The 21,688-nt window shown below is 41.6% G+C and overlaps 1 protein-coding gene across 2 annotated transcripts in view; it reads right to left on the bottom strand.

Moving 5' to 3' along the window:
- The window catches only part of plxnb3 (plexin B3), a 52,629-nt gene extending 31,779 nt beyond the window's left edge, over window positions 1-20,850 (bottom strand). The window contains exons 1-2 of one of the 2 annotated variants that reach the window (XM_074681061.1): window positions 20,706-20,850; window positions 4,886-4,950 (exon numbers count right to left, since the gene is read on the bottom strand). The gene's annotated coding sequence lies outside the window, so the exon portion shown is untranslated. Of the gene's footprint in view, window positions 1-857; window positions 970-4,885; window positions 4,951-20,705 lie in introns of those variants that run through there. The other variant, XM_074681063.1, reaches the window with a different exon arrangement.
- Window positions 20,851-21,688: the final 838 nt, after the last annotated feature.

Genomic DNA, 21,688 nt, shown 5'->3' with positions numbered 1-21,688 from the left:
GAAAGGTACCCATCCCGAACTGGACAACCCTAATTCAAACCCAGACCGGCTTAGAAAAGGACCACTTCAGGCCAGGAACAGTAGAGAACAGGACCAGCTCAGGATGGGACAAGCACTGACAAAACTATAAGGATCAACCAAGATAAGACCCAGCTTAGTCCCAGACCAGCTCATCCAAGAAACAGCCCAGACCAGGACCATCTGAGACAAGGACCAGCCCAGTTCAGTCAAGGATCAGCCCAGACCATGACCAGCTCTGAATGAGACTGTTCTAATGGATCAGTTTGATCCGGACCTAATCTTTGACAGCACATGATCCTTTACCTGGACCAACCTGGGACTGGGGAGTCCACACCTGATCCAATCTGACCCTGTTTCTGAGACAAAGACCGCACACATCCTAAACACATTACATACAGTGTACACACTCTTACACACACTCTCCTCCTCACACACACACACACACACACACTCTGTAAGGTGTGTGTGTGTGTGTGTGTGTGAAAGTTGATTCTGAAAGAAAATAGAAACATGAAAACAGAACGACAAAGTTTACACTGATCTCCTCCAGCTGTCATCACACACACACACACACACACACACACACACACACACACACACACACACACACACACACACACACACAGTCTCCATGCTCGGCAGCGAGGCGTTCGTGTGCCGCAGTAAACTGAAGCGTCTGAGAGGGAACTTATCCTCAGAGAGGGAGAGAGAGTCACAGACGGTGTCTCTCTACCCCTGATCTGATTCCTGCAGCGCTAATTAGATCAGAGCAGAGTTAACGAGCGTCAGCTGCCAATCAGCTGATCACAGACAGAGACGGAGAAGGAGACACTTACTTCACGCAGAACCAGCCCGTCTTCCTTTCATTCCTCCAAAAACAGGAGCTGCTCACTGGGCGAGGGAGAGAGGGGAACAAATGAGAGGGAGAGAGAGAGAGGGAGGGAGGGGGGCGGCGAGGGAGGGGGGGCGGCGAGCAGCCGGCTGTAATCCCATTATTCTGAACGACACATTGTTCTGAGCCAGAGAGGAATCCAGAGGGAGCCGAGGGGGGCGGGGCTTGTGTTAAAACAGAGGGGGTGTGGCTTCAAGGGGGCGTGGCCATGACATTAATATTAAATCAGAATCAGAGACGTGAGACACTGAGCGACTCTTCCCTCTCTCTACTCTGTGATGCGTTATTTTCCTGATCTCTGATTGGCTGCTGAGCTTCTGCTGGTGTGAAAGTCATCGTTTATTATTCTGATGAACACACACACACACACCCAGTCATTTATACACACACACACTCACACACACTCACCCTTTAATGTTTCATCTCATCCCGTCATCATCTACTTCCTGGAGTTGAGGATGTGTTTCCATAACAACGGGACATTATGGGATGGTGATGATAGTTTCAGAAACTGGTCTAAAGTGTTACCATGGAGACAGAGTTACAGTTTGTTAACTGAAACATGAGGCCAGCAACAAGACCAGATCCACCCAGGACCAGCAACAAGACCAGATCCACCTGGGACCAGCACTAAGCTGAGTCTCTGCCCAGGTGTGATCTCTGTCCTTTGATTGGTTCACAGCTGACAGGTCACAGCAGGTGACATCACAACATGTTCAGGTCATCGCAGTGACTACAGACTGACAAAGGGTGTGTGTGTGTCTGGTGTGTGTGTGTGTGTGTGTGTGTGTTTATCAGCATCATCTTATCTGTGACACACACTCTGCAGGTTAAATGAGAGCATGTGTGACCCTCATTCATGCATGTGTGTGTGTCTGTGTGTGTGTGTGTGTGTGATAAATATTACATGAGGGGCCTGGTGAGTAGTGGACACACACCCCCAGCTGAGCTCCCTCACACACACACACACACACACACACACACATAGACACCCACACACACAAGGATAGAGTCACATGCACCACTGAACACACATCAATCAAACACACAAAGAGCAAAATACACAAAGCCTGGGGTCTGGGTGTGTGTGTGTGTGTGTGTGTGTGTGTGTGTGTGTGTGTGTGTGTCTTTAAATGTCTAGGAACTGAACTGACCAATAACTGTGATTGTGTCTGTGATGAATCTTAATGTTTGGATTAAACCTTTGATATCTCAACACACACACACACACACACACACACACACACACCGAACACACACACACACGTGAACACATGATGCTCTCCTCTGTAATCACCCAGTTCGCCTTCCAAACCGATCAACCGTCTCAACCACTAACCAACCAACGATATAACCAACGAACTAAATAACAACGTTACCAATTTAACAATTCAACAATTAACCAACCAAATAACTTACTCTTAGTCGGGATGCAGGATTAACCTGTTTCAATATCGGAATCAGCCGATGTTGGTAATTTTTTTAACTTATGAGTATCAACTGATATTTACTAATTGGCTGCCAGCCTTTTTTAGAGCACCTTAAATAGAGGTAGACCGATATATCGGGCCGATATTTGGACATTTGTCTCTATCGGCCATCGGCCGTATTTTCTTTTAAAAAGACGATTTTTGATCCGTTGTATAAAATGATGCAATTTTTGATCAGGCACAAAAAAGATGAGCACCTCAAACTTGTGGAACCACTTGGATACATTACATACTTTTGTTCAAATTATATTAATAAGTTTAAATTTCTTTTTTGACATTTTAAGAAGAGTGTGAATGTTTACTACTGCTTGTTACATTGTGTGTTTACTCAGACAAAATATGTCATTGTTTTGAGAGCTGAATAAATGTTCAGAGGACTGGACACGACTTGTTGTAATAGATTTCTTTTAGTTGCTCAGAAATTGCTGCGTTTCACAAAAATGTGATAAATACATATTTATTTAACAATCGGCCTGAATATCAAATTGGAAAAATCGGCTATGCATATCGGCATCGGATGCCCAAATTTGGAAAGCATCGGCATCGGCATCGGCCCCCAAAAAACCCATATCAGTCGACCTCTAATCTTAAACGATCTTTCAAGACCCTAATAATCTTGTTTTCTCTGACTATGTAAACACCAAAACTACCTAAGAAGAGTGGACTCTCTTCTTTTATGTCTCTCTTCCTGTTTTTGATCCAAAAATTGTACTTTTTTTTTGATTGGTTCGTCTCCGGCGCTCCATCCTTTGATCCTCTCCATGATCTCCGTCGCTCTTTCTCTCTGAACTACCTCGACACATCATCTCAGGGGGCCAAAAGTTTTGTTGCATTTCAGCCTCTCGTTTACACGGAAATGGTGTTTTAGCCTACATCGGCCTAACAGTAAGCCGGCGTTTTCAGTGGAAATGCTGACATCACACTCCGCTTCGTTACGATCGTCGTGGTCTACCGTGTTGAGCTTGTGCTGCTCAATCTGCTGAATCTGTGACTGTCTTAAACAAAACGAGCATCTGTTGCTCCACTTTTGCTCTTAGCATTCACCAATACACCAGATGATCGGCTCAACTCTACTTCAGGGGAGATCTACCAAAAGCTGCTTCTGGATAAGACAGTTATAGCACCACCTACAGGCCTGGCATGCTTACTACAGTGTTTTCAGTCCCTCTGCAGATTTTTTTCACTGCATTTTAGTTTTTTCAGATCAAACATTGTCGTGTAAACGTAAAGGCCTCAGATTGTATTTTTTTCCAGTATTGATATCAGTAAATATTGATTATTAGCCATAATAACAATATTAATGTCGGATATTGGTATTGGCCAGAATTTTCATTTCAGCGCACCCCTCCTAAATAGCCAACTAACCAACCAACCAACCAAAAAATCAAGCAGAACTAAACCAATCAACTAACCAACCCAGCCGATGCTCCAACCAGCAATCAACAGATCAACGCTCAGATCAGGATTTTTTTTTTGGGACAGAATTTTTTATAAATTTTTATAAAGATTTTATCATTTCAGCAAAAAAATGTATAACTGTTTCTGGGTGTGGTATGTGTGTGTGTGTGTGTGTGTGTGTGTGTGTGTGTGTGTGTGTGTGCACATGTTTGTGCGTTTATCAGGTGCAGCAGAAACAAAAGATGAAGGACGAGTGAAGAGGCTTTAAAGAGGAGGAGGAGGGGTGTGTAAGTGTGTGTGTATGTGTGTGTGTGTCTAGAGAGCGTGAAAAGCGGCGTGTAGAGAGCGAGCAGTGAGGCGATGATGAATGGGGGGTGGCGGGGGAGGGGAGGGGTCAAAGGTGTCACAGTAATTGGGAGGAAATGTAGAGAGGAGATGGAGGTTGATCAACACGTCAACTTTACCCATCCTGAAGCTTTTCAAAATAAAACACACACATTAGGAACACATTGAGAGAAAAGACGTACGGAAGCCCCGGAGGCACAAAAACGCTCAGTGTGACAAAGACAGGTCCCATATTAAAAATAAATCACTAAAAATCAACCTCTGTTCACCCGTCAGACACCTCGAGTCAGCGTCTCTGCTCACTGTCACATCATTAACACCCACTGTGATGTCATCAGGTACCCTATGACATCATCACTGAGGTGAAAGTGAGTTAAATCTCCAGAGGGAGGAATCATTTGACTCATCAGAAACTTTGTCGGAGAGAAACAGAGAAGCCAGTGTTCTGCAGAGAGACAAAGACTGCTCTGTTAAACACACACACACACACACACACACAGAGTTCAGTGACACTGAAACAGACAATCTGATCACAGCAACTCCGACAACAGCAACCAGCAGCTCTGAGACTGAGACTGAAACAGACCGAGTTGAGCAACACGTTGAGTCGACCCAAACCAGCTTTTGTTGACGGATGATGACATCATCAGTTAAGAGAAGGCAGCAGCTCTGATGTCATTGGTTACTACAGCAACCGGCATGTTGATTCAGCACATAGAGGGATTATATTTGCACCAACCTGTTCAGGCAACCTGCTGCTGTGTTAGTGGGGAGGGGGAACCTTCGTCATCAGGAGGACGTTTCCTGTGGGAACACAAAAAGAGACGCACATCAGGTCAGATTTATTCAGGATGGGCAGAAACAGCTTCCTACGACCTAAAACTGTGAAGCTAAAGCCAAAGCTGTGTTTCAAACTGCAGTTCCTGGAGTGTCCACTGGGGGCTGTGTGCAGTAACAGCAGGAACCACATACACAGCCATTCAAAAAATCTCTACAGCAGAAATAAACATGTTGACACTTTTCAGATCATTTCCCTATCAGCACACACACGTTTTGTCCGTATAAGGGCATGGCTGTTTGATTGACAGGTGGGCGGTGGCTGAAGCCCCGCCTCTTTACCTCATGCTAACTCCAAAACCACAAGTCAGTCTGTTTCTTTTCTGCTGTTATTCATCAAGAAGTTGAATGGATTCAAGTTATGTTTTTAAATGATGTAATGGGTTTGCATAGCTCCACAGAAACAAGCTAGCTAGTGTTAGCTCATGGATGCTATCAAGCTAACCTGTGGCTAATTGTGACTAAGAAAAAGTCTAGATTTCTGATTTCTTTTATTTCTCCAGGAGTTTAAGGCCAAATTCATCACTGACAAGGCCTCATAAACATATCAACTCAAAATATTCGGCAGTATCAGTCTTTAGCGCAAACACATCATCAGCGGAAACCAGAAACTCCGAAACAACCTATAGCAAAGGAGGATTATTAATAATTTAAAGACCAATTTTTATCCATTCTACTTCAGGTTTTGGAGCTCCAGGTGAACTGGCGATGTCTAACGCTCAAGGGTCTTGAACGTCCGGTGAGGTCCAGCTAGGAATTGGTGCCTTTCACATTTAAAACGATACGGTACTGGTGCCCACGGTACTAATTTTACTACTTTTGTGTGTTAATATGGTGATAAATTTTAATTTTTTTAATAATAAAATCTTAATTTTTTTCAGTTAAACATATTTATTTATTAATTTATAAACTTGCAATGCTGTGTTCATGTCCAGTTAGGGATGGGTACCTTTCACATTTGAAACGATACGGTACAGATGCCCGGTACCTGGCAAATACGGTGCCAATTTTTGGGACTTTTTTGTGGTCATATGGTAAAAATGTAAATTGGTTTTATAACAAAACATCTTTTTTTTTTCGATTTAATATATTTATTCTTCAATATATAACCTTCCAATGATGTGTTCATGTCCAGCATGGAAAATCACCAACTCTTCCACTCCCTCACAGTCACAAGGATGCATTTAGATACTGGTACTCAGTACTACAGATGGAATTCAGTCGGTACCTATAAAAGTACCCAATTTGATACCCATCCCTAGGCCCAGTGAAGAGCTGTGGTATTTTTCAAAATATGCAAATGGTATGCAAATTATGCCCCCCAGCCCTTCCTGCTCCAACCCTCCCCTCCACGGCAAAAGAGTGACGGAGAGTTGAAGCTGAAAAAAGACAGTAAGCAAAAAAAAAGTGTGATTGAAAAAAAAAGTCTTCAAAATTATAAACTCTCTTTGATAAATAAATAAAATAGGATTTTAAAACACCAGAATGCAAAGATTTGTATAAATGAAATGATATAACATTTACCTTTCACATTTGAAATTATACGGTACCGATGCCCTGTAACTGGCAATCGGTACCGGTACTCAACAATACCAATTTTCGGTACTTTTTTGTGTTTGTGTGCAAAAAAAAAAATCAATTTGTTTAATAATAAAATATATATATAGTTTTTTTGATTTAACATATTAATTCCTCAGTTTCTAACCATGCAATGCTGAGTTCATGTCCAGCATGGAAAACCACCTCTTCCACTCCCTCACAGTTACAAGGATGCCTTTAGGTACCTAAACATGGTACCTTTTGATTTTACCTGAATTGGTACCCGGTACTTTTGACAGAATTTGGTCCGTATCCATCCCTAATTATAATATTATTGTTATAATACACATTTTTCATGCCAGTGTTATTTTTTGTAGTCTCTTGTTGTGTTAACGATGCCAAATTTCATTTTTAAAACCAAACATTGAAGCCATAGTTTTGGATTCATGGAAGATGCTCCATGATGGAGGAGGACCAGGACCTGATTAAAGACCCAGAACCCTGTGCCTCTCTTTGTCCCATCAGCCAGCTGTCTGAGGGTCACCTGGGAGGTCAGGTAATGAATCACTTCCTGTGTGTTTGTGTCTCCTTGAGCGAGTTAATGAACAGATCATCAATCAATGAGCATATTGACCTACACACACACACACACACACACACATGGTGTGATCTCCCCTAAAGGTAAATTTCTCTTTAATGTTGTTTTTATTACTAATTAATGTATTTCATTTACTTTTATTACCCTCACACCTGCTGGTTCGCCCAACAGCCAATGAGAAACTCCGGCTGTTGCCCCGCCCCCTGTCCGTCACACAAAGACAATAAAACCTGAAAAGATGCTCAGCTGCTTCTCACACACACACTTAACCACACACACACACACACACACACACAGATAGTGTACTCATGAACATGATGGGACACTGAACCGTGTGTGTGTGTGTGAGTGTGTGTGTGAGAGGTAGTGTATTGCTCAGTGTTGCATCATCAGAAACTCGTCAGGAATATTAGAATATGTTAGAGCTCACAGAGGACTTCATGAACTCATTGAGAGTTATCTTCATCCTGCTGAACTCATCATCATCATCATCATCATCACCTCACTGTGTGAAGGTGAGTCCCTCTGAAGACCCACACCTGGTCTGACCGACAGGTTCAGGTGTTTCTGGGGGCACAGAGGGTCAGATACTCTCAGTCTGATAGTAAAGAATAATGAATAATGACACCCCTCAGACTGTTCAGGATCAGAATCAGGATCAGGATCAGGATCAGGAGGATGGGACTCATGAGCATCTGACAGAAAACCAACCCCGGACCTCATCACCTCACTTCCTGTCCCAGATTGGATCCAAACTCAGATTATTTCTTATTTCTGAGCATAAGACAAATCTAAATAGGCCACCAGTCGATTAAACCTCCATTAAACCTGACCCTGAAACACACACACACACACACACACACACACACACACACACACTCACAGAGGGTAGATTAGGCTGCCTGCCTTCATTCACTAATCTGTGGAGTTAATCTGATGGTTGTAACTCTGAAAACTGAGACATTAGAGCGCTCTAATCTGCATATATGGAACACACACACACACACACACACACACACACACACGCACACACGCAGCCATATGTGCAGCACTCAGACGTTTGGTGCAGATTTTCCTTCCTCTGCTTTTTGTCAGATGAAACTTGAACAGACTCAAATCCAGGTCTTCATCACCTTCAGACTCTGACACACTTAGAGCATCAGTGACATCACTTCCTGTTACGTCTCCTTCACAGTAAAGAGAGTCTGAGAGTTTTCATGATTTCTGCTCTCTGCTCGTAGCTGCTCTCAGGTCAGGTTGGTAAAGGAAACTATGAAACTGAGCGCTGGGTTTCTCTGAGGTGAGAGGTCGTCAGACATCAGAGTGAAAAAAAACGAAGCCTGATCAGATGATGAACTCTAAATTAGTGGGTGATGACAAACGAGGTAAGAAATCACAGAAACACGCCTCTGTGATTCGTCTGGCTGCTCCTGTTTCTTTGTTTTCAGTAAAAACCTCAAAGCTCTGCCTCCGTGTGTGTGTGTGTGTGTGTGTGTGTGTGTGTGTGTGTGTGTGTTTTCTAAGTTGGGGGTGTAACAGATGCCGATGACTGAAGACAGCTGCACTCTAAGATACCAATTATAACACACACACACACACACACACACACACACACACACACACACACACACACACACACACACACACACACACACACACACACACACACAAACACACACACTCTCTCTCTCTGTCAGTCAGTGTATAATCTTCAGTGTAATGTGCTGACATTATTCAACAGCCTGTAATCTAAGGGGGGGGAGGGGGGTTTAAAGGAGCAGTCCGTCTAATGGTGACTGTTTCTTTAAACAGTTAGCCTGATGCTAACGTTAGCATCATGCTGTCAGCTGATCCACACAAAATATCACAGAATATTAACAGGGGACACCTGTGAGACATGTGAATGACATCAGGGCTGCACCTATCGATTATTTTTTCGATTAATCGATTAATCACAATTATTTTGACTAAAAAATAAATTATAATTAAAAATCTTAATTAAAACTCAAAAATAATTATTTTGATTAATTTGACCTTTAAAATGTGCAGACCTTTAAAATTCAACCTGTGTGTTACATTTTCACTGTATTTACCCAGAGTTAGGTTCTCACCTCTGATTGGTCAGCCCTGTGTTATGTCATGTTTCTTTGTTTGTTTGTTTGTCTTAATATAATTCAGGATGACGTAAAAAATATAAGTACTATACAAAAAACAAAACAAAATAAATCTTCAAATAAAGAAGCAGTTAACAAGGAAATAAAGTTGTTTAGGTCTCCATGACAACGCATTTAGAATCGTTTCACTACATACACTACTTACACTTTGCTCATGTGCACTCCACCCCTCCTCCTCCCCGCTAAGTGTTAGCGCTGCAGTGTGAGCTTGAGAGTGAGAGCTCCTTCAGATAAATGTCCTCTCTTTTCAAAAGTTAGGGGAGTTTTGACACTAGTTTGTGACTCAGATCCTGAAAAACTGTTTAAAACGGAGAGTGGAGAAGACTCGCTAAATCACGTGATCAGACGCTAAACTCCAGGAGCTGTCAGGCTGTCCAAGCCGGAGATACAGAGCCTCCGTCAGCGTGCAGCGCTCTCTGGGAGTGGAGTTTTCTCCTCATCAATATTCTTCATGTATGAACTTAGTGATCTTTTCCCATAAAAGTATCCAATAACTGAAGTTACAGATGAGCATTTACCCCCTGGTATTTGATTTCACCATGCGACAATAACAATAAAAACAAAAATACAACGCGTCAACTGTTAAAATTGGCGTTGATGAATCGATTAAGTTGTCTTATCATCGCAGCCCTTAATGACATCAAAACACTGGACACCTGTAAGACATTTGAATGACATCATCAAAATCTGTGAAACATCCGCATGACATCACAAACACTACACACCTGAGGGACACTTGGGAAACATCACAAACACTGGACACCTATGAGACGTCTGAATGACATCACAAAAAATGGACACCTGAGAGACACTGGACACTTCTGAGACACCTGTGTGACATCAGATACACTGTACACATGTGAGACACTAGTGTAACACCTGTGTGACATCACAAAAACTGGACCTCTTTGAGACACCTTGGTGACATCACAATTACAGAACACCTGAGAGACACCAGTGAGACACCTGAGTGACATCACACACACTGGACACCTATGAGAAACCTGTGTGACATCACAAAGACTGGACACCCATGAGACACCTGAGTGACATCACAAACACAAGACACCTGTGTGACACCTGTGTGGCATCACGAACACAAGACACCTGTGAGACACTAGTGAGACACCTGTGTGACATCACAAACACAAGACACCAATTAGACACTTATGTGACATCACAAACGTTGGACACCAGTTAGACACCTATGAGACACCTGTGTGACATCACATGCACTGTACACCTGTAAGACACCTGAGTGACATCACGAGCATAAGACACCTGTGAGACACTAGTGAGACACCTGTTAGACATCACACACACTGGACACCTGTAAGACACCTGAGTGACATCACGAACACAAGAAACCTGTGAGACACTAGTGAGACACCTGAGTGACATCACACACTTGAAAACCTGTGAGACACTAGTGAGACACCTGAGTGACATCACACACTTGAAAACCTGTGAGACACTAGTGAGACACCTGAGTGACATCACAAACACAAGACACTTGTGAGACACCTGAGTGAGACACCTGAGTGACATCACATACACTGTACACCTGTGAGACACATCAAATGATAAAACTATTCATCCCCCCATCAACAGGAATTAACAAAGTCGACTGAATCTGAACCCAGCAATAACCAACTGATCAAAACATAAACAATATTTACTGTTCTGGGCCTTATTGTACTGGTCCATTTTGTTCTGTTCTCATTGTTCTGGTTCTTTTGTTCTGGCTCCTTTTGTTTTGGTGTAAATCATTTTGGTCTTGTTCTTGTTTTTGGTCGAACTGCTTTGGATCTTGTGTTCTGGAGTTTATTCTTATAGGACTTATTCCTCTGGGTCTCTTTGTTCTGGGTCTCATTGTTCTGGTTCTCTCTGTCTGGATCACGTTGATGGGTTCCTGTTAGCTGGTTCTTGCTGACTGGTCTTGGTCCTCAGGCGTTCTGTCCTCACTTTAACTTCAAAGAGAATATTTCATCACACTCAATTACAAACACACACACACATTTTGGTTTCACTATCATTCTGAAGTCCACCTCATTTTGCCGTCAGCTACACTCCTCATCACCACCGTTACCTCGCCTGTCTCCATGGAAACCCCAACCATCAGAGGGACACGCCTGACTGTAACCATGAACACACTCTTATTCTCCTCGATCCAGGTTTCTGTCGACACTCCCGACATCAAACATGAACTTCACCGCTCACCAACGGGGGACGACCTAAACCTGCAGTTCTCTGAGTGTCAACCAGAGTCCGTCCTGGATAGAGCACCATGTTAAAATAAACTGCAGTTCCCTCAGTGTCCACTAGAGCAGGGGTGGCCAACCAGTCAGAGACCAAGAGCCACAAAAACTACCATGGTACTACAAAGAGCCACACCACACACACACACTCCCTCTCACACATAAAAAAAGGACATAAACTAAGAGTAAATACATTACAATTTTCAAAGCAACATTTAAATGTGTTTTTAAATGTGTTTAAATTTGTAGTTGGAGCCGTGTCAAAGACAAGTTTCTGTTTTTACTGCTGAAGATATTAAGTTCCATCTATCTAGATAGCTATGAGCACAATAGGGATGTAGAGAATAGAAACTGAAACTTAAGTATCAATCCCATCACCCAACGTTGTGATCAATACAGAACACAACGTTGGCATCAATATATCAGGATTTTAGATTGATTGGCACACCACTACACATTACAATATAATATATACGTTTTTTTTTTATGAATGGACCAAAGAGCCGCACACCCAAAGGCAAAGAGCTGCATGTGGCTCGTGAGCCGCAGGTTGGCCACCCCTGCACTAGAGTCCGTCTCTAGCAGTGAGTCAGTCCCCATAGAGCTCCATGTTAAAACAAACTGAACAGAAGGAGGATTAGTGGGCGTGGCCTCTTTGACTGACATGACAGGCAGGGCTGCTAAGTGTCCTCTCAGCTGATCCAGTCCCTGACCTCTGACCCCTGTTCTGTGTTTGTGGTGTTGGAGTCTTTTGGAGGTTTGATCGTTTTAGTAGAGTAGAAGACATCAGGATGTACTTTATATAACCCCGATTTCAGAGTGACAGCAGCAACACGAGAAAGTGTATGGAGCAAAACTTCAATGATATATAAATAGAATATATTTTGGATTTTAGGAAGATAAAAAACGAAGTAAGAAATTTCTTGAAAACAATCAGATCAGAAGTTTAAGACTTCAGCCTTTTAAGGACAAAATCTGCTCAGAAACGTGGATTTAACGTGATTTCCTGTCAGATATTCACTCTGTCATGACCTGCTGAGAGCAAAACGCTTTCTTTCTTGCTGTCTCTGCTGAGGTTTGACGCAGTAAGACCGCTATTTCGAATTTCTTCAAAGATCCTGAGGGTTAGGGAACAAAAAGGTCAAGAGGTAGACCCAAAACCATTTCATCAGAGCTGAGCAATCATTTGCTATTTCCTTCCAGGTCTAAGCCACGCCCACCTCGATGAGGTCACACATTTCTTAAAAGGTAAAGTATTGGTCAATGTTTTGTTTTAAACTCCTCAGTCTTCTCTAAATGATGAAGATGAACGATGAAGAGTGGGTGAGTACACAGACTCCTTCAAAATAAAACAACCTCTGCTTCTCAAACTCTTTCTAAAATAAAAGCCCGTTCTTGTTTTCAAACAGTAATTAAATCCTGTTAAACTTCCTGCAGCAACACACAGCTGTCTCACAGGATGGGTGTGTGTGTGTGTGTGTGTGTGTGTGTGTGTGTGTGTGTGTGTGTGTGTGTGTGTGTGTGTGTGTGTGTGTGTGTGTGTGTGTGTGTCTCCACAGGGAGCGATCGAGGGAAACCAGCTTCTTTATGGATTATTAATGTCACCTCCAGCTACACTAGCAGTGTGTGTGTGTGATCTCACACACACAGGGGAGAGGGGGAGGTGTGTGTGTAAGTGTGTGTGAGTAGGGGGGTGTATTCGAGAGATGGGGGGGGGTTGTTCAGGGCGTCTCAGTAGTTTGTGCGATCAAGGACACTTTATTCACACTCCACTTAGAAGTGTGTGTGTGTGTGTGTGTGTGTGTGTGTGTGTGTGTGTGTGTGTGTGTGTGTGTGTGTGTAATCTGCGAGGAGGCCACGCCTTAATCCTGGATCAACAATAGACCCCCCCCCCCAGTCTTCAGCCACCCGCTTTCAGGTCTTTGTGCTTCTTATTTGTTTGTTCCTGTCAGTCCAGGTTCAGGGTAAACCGAGCGTAAGACCGTCCTGAATAGAACAGGAATAATCCAGAATAATAACACATGTATAACCAAATTAATCCAGTATAATAACACAGGTATAACCAGATTAATTCAGAATAATAACACATCTATAACCAAATTAATCCAAAATAATAACACATCTAAAACCAAATTAACCCAGAATAATAACACATCTATAACCAAATTAATCCAGAATAATAACCATCTATAACCATATAATCTAGAGTTATAACACATCTATAATAGAAATAAACCAGAGTAATAACTGATCTGCAGCAAAAAGTAGAGGAATAACACCTATAACAGGAATAGAGCGAAGTAATAACACATCTATAACAAGAATAATCCAGAATAATTATACATCTATAACAGGAAAAATCCAGAATAGTAACACATCTATAACAGGAATATTCCAGAGGAATAGCATGTTTATAACAGAAATGAAGCGGAGTAAATTCATTTCTATTAAAGGAATAAACCAGAGTAATAACATATCTGTAACAGGAAGGAATGTACCGATACAGGTTTTTTGACTGCTAATCCTATCCAATTTCGACAAATCATATTTGTTGTATTAAAGTGAGCCCTGTCACCTCACATAAAAACTGGATTAGTCTCATCACATAAAGAAATTCGATGCTATCTGATCCTCCAAAAATAGCCATATTAGTCGCCAATACCGGATCAGGACTTCCCTAACGACAGGAATATACACCAGAATTATAGCATATCTATAATAGAGAATAACTCCAAATTAAAAATCTATAACAACTTTAAAAGAAAAGGATACCAGAATAATAACACATCTATAACAAGATTGAAAACACAACTAAAACTAAACAATACTTAATTTAGATAACAGACTTATTACAGAGCTATAACACATATGTATTTCTGAGTAATTAAATGTCTATAAAGCAAAGTAAAAACACATCTATATGAGAAATAGATACATGACTTATATCTAGGGATGGGTACCTTTTACACTTGAAATGATGCGGTACTGATGCCCGGTAATTTTTGTGTTTATGTGGTAAAAAACATCAATTTGTTTAACGATAATAAAATAAAAAAAATTCAATTCGAAAAATGTATTCTTCAATACAATGCTGTGTTCGTGTCCAGTATAGAAAACCACTTACTCTTCCACTCCCTCACAGTAACAAGGATGCATTTAGGTACCTAAACATGGTACCTTTTGGTTTTACGTGAATCGGTACACTGTACTTTTGACAGAAATTGGTCAGTAACTGTAAAAGTACCTAATTCGGCACCCACCTACTTATAAGACACATCAATAATAGGAATAAATAGCAAAGTCATAACCTATCTATATAGCAGAAAAATATACCTGAATAATAACGTATCTATTACACAATAGAGGCGTAATAAATAATCTATAACAATAATTGATACCAGGCGCATTACACAACTATAACAAGAATTTATTCCTAAATAATAATATGTCTATCACACAAATAGATCTATTAAAGGAATATATACTACAGTAATAACATTTCTATAACATAAATGTAAATACAAGGGTAATATCATATCTATAAAAAATGTATACACAAGAGTTATAACATATCTTTAACAGAAATACCTGAATGCTTATGTATCTTTTTTAAGAGTAAGATGTAATAAATAATCTATAACAATTATTGATACCAGGCTCATTACACAGCTATAGCAGGAAAATATTCCTAAATAATAATGTCTATCACAAGGTTGGATCTCTATTAGGAATATATACTACAGTTATAACATATCTATAACAGGAATGTAAACACGAGAGTTATAACAAAGCTATTAAAGAAATGTATACACTTAAGTTATTACATATCTTTAACAGAAATATATACCAGAATAATAATGTATCTTTTGCAGGAATTATGTGTAATAAACAATCTATAGCAATAATTGATACCAGGCACATTACAAAACTACAACAGAAAAGTATACACGAGAGTTATAACATAACTTTAAGAGAACTATATACCTGAATGATTACGGATCTATCTTAGGAATGAGGTGTAATAAATAATCTATAACAATAATTGATTCCAGGTTCATTACACAACTATAACAGGAATTTATTCCTAAATAATAAGTCTCTCACAAGAATCTATACTAGGAAAATATACTACAGTAATAACATATCTATAACAGGAAAGTATACACAAGAGTAATAACATATATATAATGGGAATATATACTACAGTAATAACATATCTATAACAGGAATGGATACCTGTGTAATAACTAATTTATTACTGGAATAACTAGACCACATCAATCTGTATTAAACTTCAGCAAACCTGGTTCTTTGGGTTGGTCTGACATCATCATCTCAGTAATGATGTCATCCATCAGTCAAACCCAGACTGGCACTGAACAGGTTGTTTGACAGTTTGAGGCTCGGCTTTATGTTCTAATAATCTGTCAGTGATAACGAGGAGCATCATTTAATGAGATTATAATTCAGATTACCAGAACAGATTATTCATACAGACGCTCTCAGGCGATGTTTTTACAGACTGATCAGCTGCTGTGGGACTGAAACAACCGCTCCATCGCTCCCTGGCTTAGTGTTCAGATTAAAGCATCAGTTACTGAACGCTATCAATACAGAAACGCTAAAAACCACATGACATCACATGACCTGATGGCATCACATGACATTTTATGGCAACAGTGACTTAGTTTAGCTTAAAGACTGAGCGCGCCTTTCTTTACAACCACACATGTGCTGGTATGTGAACATCAATAATACATGTGACAAATCCACACACACACACACACACACACACACACACACACACACACACACACACACACACACTGAACGCAGGGTGTCTAAAGTTGAGATAAACAGATGGTGGAACAGATTGTATTAGAAACTGACTACTAATCAGACACACACACACACACACACACACACACACACACACACACACACACACACACACACACACACACACACACACAGTGTTGTTGAACTTCCTCTCTAACAGTATTTTCATCTTTGAAAAGCAGAATCTGATCTAAGGACAGCTTGTGATCATCAATCAGACGATCACTGAACGTATCAGCAAACGTTGGATCGATCACTCAGATCCTGGTTCCAGACTCTGATGGAGACTCGGCTCTTTGGGTGTTACGGAGGCGAGCTGCTCAGGTGGGCACGGCGTCTCTGTGGAGGAGCTGTAAGGATGTTTACGTGGGAGTCTTTTATGTGGGATCTTCAAAGGAAGAGCTGTTAAATTTAACACATGGGAGACTAAAATATTTTACACATCTTAAACACTTCACCACTCGAAACAACCAGGGGCCTGTACTACGAAGCTGGATTAGCTCTTGGAGAGATAACTTCCTGGATAAGTTTCGGGTTTTCCGTACAACGAATGTGGATCTCTTTGTATCCAGACACGTTGCCCCGGTAACTGATGCTGAACGCCAAACCTGGTCTGGAGCAGGTTAAGTTCCAGGATAAGAGCTCACTGGGTGTGACAGACCGCCCGCTGACCAATCAGTTCTCTCGGACGGGCATAAAAGACCTCACAGTCACCAATTTGCTCAGTGCCCACGTCCTTTTTCCCCACTGCTATTGCATCTGTAATACAAACTGCCTGTAATGAGCGTTTTCCTTGGGATTTGTAGGAAAGTGGACTCTTTCTAATTATGAGGTCAGATATGATGCTGATCACACACACACTGACTGACAACATGAATGAATAAGGACCTGACTGCCCGTGTTGTCACATGATGAGATAGGTCTATTAATATCAGCATTTTGGAAATTTACGCGTTCACAGAGTCAGTGATTTTTTGCAGCAATCCCTCCGGCTTCTCGCAGCTGCAGTCGTGTTGCTCCTGGCCTGGATAATACTGCAGTACTCCTCGTATTTTTACAGGATTATTTGCTGCTCCTGCGCCGTAAAGTAGGCTGCTCTCCTCTCCATTGTGGATAATGCTCCGGGGTCGCTAACCACGCGCATTTTATGTGTGCGCGCACAGATCCCAGACAGAGTCACTTATCAAGTTGATAATGAGCTTCGTAGTACAGCAGATCTGGATGACGGAGATCCGGTGAAGTTCAGTGAGTTGTCGCAGAGTTATCCTGGATGACTTAATCCAGCTTCGTAGTACAGGCCCCAGGTCCTACAACAACCAACTCCTACAACAACAACCAGCCCCTACAACAACCAACACCTACAACAACAACCAGCTCCTGCAACAACCAACACCTACAACAATCACCAGCCCCTACAACAAACAACTTCTGCAACAACAAACAGCTCCTACAATAATTAACTCCTACAACAAACAGCTCCTACAACCAACTCCAAAAACGACAAGATCCTACAACAACCAACTCCTGCAACAACCAACTTCTACAACAACACTAATCAGCTCCCACAACAACCAGCTCCTGCAACAACAATCAGCTTGTATAACATCCACCAGCTCCTACAACAACCAACTCCTACAAAAACAACTAGCTCCTAAAAAAACTAACTCCTACAACAACCAACTCCTACAACAACACTAATCAGCTCCCACAACAACCAGCTCCTGCAACAATAACCAGCCCCTACAACAAACAACTTCTGCAACAACAACCAGCTCCTACAACAACAAACTCCTGCAACAACCAACTCCTACAACAACCAGCTCCTACAACCAACGCCTGCAACAACAAGCTCCTACAACCAACTCCTGCAACAACCAGCTCCTACAATAACCAACTCCTACAACAAACGGCTCCTACAACCAACTCCAAAAACGACAAGATCCTACAACAACCAACTCCTGCAACAACAATCAGCTTGTATAACATCCACCAGCTCCTACAACAACCAGCTCCTACAACAACCAGCTCCTACAACAACCAACTCCTACACGAACAACTAGCTCCTTAAACAACCAACTCCTACAACAACACTAACCAGCTCCTACAACAATTGGCTACAACAACAACAACCATCTTCTACAACTCTTACAACAATAATCAGCTCCCACAACAACCAGCTCTAAAAACGACAAGCTCCTACAACAACCAACTTCTACAACAACCATCAGCTTATACAACAACAAATATCTCCCACAAAAGCAATCAGTCTGTACAATTACCTTCTGTATAATACTTATTTTATTTTAATTTTGTGCTTCACTTAATTTTCCAGTTGTTCAATTATCATTCAAGATTTTTATTTGTTTTGAGATTTAATTCAAGAGGAAAACCTGAGAAAACATTCAGCAGAACTATTTGTAAAGAGGGTTTTTAGATCTCTGATAAAAGCCCCTGCAGTCTGTGGGACCCTGAGGTGTCAGGGAGAGCGTTTCACTGCCTCTTTTATTTCTCATTTTGCTGATTTGCTTATTTTGCTGATGTTGAGGATGTTGCCTTAAGTTGTTGATCTTACTAATGTTGCTCACATTGCTCATGTTGCTGGTTAAGTTTCAGTTAAGTGTGTATGAAGACCTTGAGTTTACCCTGCAGATTAAAGCACATCAAATATCTGTGTGTGTGTGCGTGCGCGCGTGTGTGTAAGTGAGTGTGTGTAGATTATAGGTGATTAAACAGTAATCTGAATCTGGACTCAGACTTAATCCCACAGATTAGTCAAATGGATGTTTCGGTTAAATAATCTCCATCGCACTGATGGTGATGATGAAGATGATGATGATGAAATTGAAGGTTTGTAAATTAGGGGCGGAGCCTGATGATGTTCGTGATCAATGCAGGCCCTGAAAACCTCAATCAGTCCTCACCTTACACCAAAGACACAACAGCCAATCAGCATTCAGCCCAGACCATGTGACCACTCAGCACATAAAATTCAAACTGTTATTAACCTAAATTTTTTATAAATATTTTCTGATGTTGATCTTCAAGAGTTTATAAAAAACACTAATTTACATCAGCTTGAATTTTAAAATAAAGTTAAATGATTGTACACTCACGTTACAGCGCCCCCTCTCCACAGCCTTGACACGCAGCTTTTTGATTTAAACTTTATTTAAACTTTGTTCAGAACAGAGACGCAGGACGAGGATTTTACCCAGACACCACATCACCATCAGTGACAGGGAACCAATCAGAGAGTGACATCAGTTCAAGCATCTGTCGGACTTCAGTCAGTACTGAGCATGTGCAAACTCTCCTGGGTCTTCGATGGTGCCAGTGTGACATGATACACCTGACCCCTGTCTCCCCTACTCCGCTTAACCAAAGGCTCCCATTACCAATCTGAACAACTGCAGAGCCCACACACACACACACACACACACACACACACACACACATTTCCAGTGACCAGTGACACTTGTTTAAGAAAAAATCTTAAAAGTTAAAAAGTTGACTTTGTGTGTGTGTGTGTGTGTGTGTGTGTGTGTGTCGCAGGTGTTGTCTTTTTAATTGTTTATGTTTGTGTTCAGAGGGTCACGTGATGCAGACATTACTTCAGCAAAGGTGACTTCTCAACTCCTCTGCCACAAAAAACACATCAGTGTGTGTGTGTGTGTGTGTGTGTGTGTGTGTGTGTGTGTGTGTATGTGTGTGTGTGTGTGTGTGTTGGAATGTCAGCTATTCAGTATGTGGCTGCGGGCTGAGCAGTGCCGTGCCAGGACAGGCTCACACACTGTCTGTCTGCTTACAGCCTGTCTGTCTGTTTGTCTGTCTGTTTCCTGCCTGTCTGCCTGTCTATCTGTCTGTCTGCTCACAGCCTGTCTGCCTGTCTATCTGTCTGTCTGCTCACAGCCTGTCTGTCGGCTCGGAGTGTGAGCCAGTCTAACTCTGTTGGAGTCTGAACTCTCAGGACCAAACCCCTGTAATGAATCGTGCTCCTCCGCCCGGCGGACAGCAGGCTGCCGGTAACGGCTGTGAGAGTTTAAACACCGGTCACGGCTCAGATATCACACATGAGATCAAACTATCTAAGCCGAACTGAAGGAGCTCCAGTCCCGGGTCTAAAGTCCGTCCCGGTGTTTCCCCTCCCGTGTTTGTAACGGCAGGATCACCGGAAAAGCTCAAACCGTCACTTTTTAAACGGAGTCTGGCGCGCGGCTGTCAGACACGCCTGACTCGCACGCGCCTTCCTTCCTGCAGCAGCTCGAGACAAGTCCTGTCTGAGAAACGGGACCGTGAGGTCCGGGTCAGACTTACCTGAGCTCGGCGGAGTCCACCCGGCTCGACGAAACTTCCAGAAACCACAGAGACCCGCAGAGTCCTAAATCCGCTCGATCCGCACTGCGAGCCGCACAACAGGTCCGACAGAGACCCCGCCCCACTCAGCGCGACGCCGGGAGGCTTTTCTGTCGCTCCGCAGAGCCACTGACGGATCCACGACAGGGAATCGAACCAACGAGCTGCTGCAGGGTGAGAGTCCGGACCGGAGGGGTCAGAGGTCACTCAGCACAGGTACAGGTGAACAACCAGGGCCGGATAGAGGACTGTGATTTCATTATCTCCAACAAGATTACACTTTAAAAACTCCCCACCGACTTTAGTCCCACCCAGAGTGATGAATGCTTTTATTTATCAGCAAGAGAAAATAAATATTCTCTTTAAAACACACCCATCCTGCCCCTCTCTGTCCAATTATTTATTCATCAGACAATTTAATTTTTATCTCTGTAAAGGTTGAAAAATAAGGTTAAAGGTTATGTAAAAAAAAAAAAAAAAAAAATCACACAAGAAATCATTGCGAGGCAGTTGTGAGTAACCAGCAGAATAAACAAATGCAACAAAAAAAATTAAACAATGAAAAACAAAAATAAAAAATCACACAAAAAATAATACAACAAAAAATAAATTAATATATAAACAAAAAACGTAACAAAATAAAACCAAAAACTACAATAACACAAAAAAATGAAAAAAAAATACACAAAAATATATGTAACACAAAATACAAAAAAATACACATAAACACAGCTAAACTTCAAAGTTACACAACAAAGGAACAATTTTAAAACTTACACAATAAAAAAATAAGCACAACAAAAAAACAACAAACAGTCAATAAAAATATACAAAAATATTGATAATAATACAACAGAAATTTAAAAACAGTCCAACAAAGTTAATAAATAAATAAATAAATTTATTGTTACATGACAGGGCACAGGACAGGTGTTTAGTCACCC

The sequence above is a fragment of the Halichoeres trimaculatus genome, unplaced genomic scaffold, assembly GCF_033239565.1.
Source record: "Halichoeres trimaculatus isolate MK-OKI-2021-1 unplaced genomic scaffold, fHalTri1.1 fHalTri1_scaffold_11, whole genome shotgun sequence".
NCBI lineage: Eukaryota > Metazoa > Chordata > Actinopteri > Labriformes > Labridae > Halichoeres > Halichoeres trimaculatus.
The sequence above is the reverse complement of the archived record's forward strand: the minus strand, read 5'-3'. Positions and strand labels throughout refer to the sequence as shown.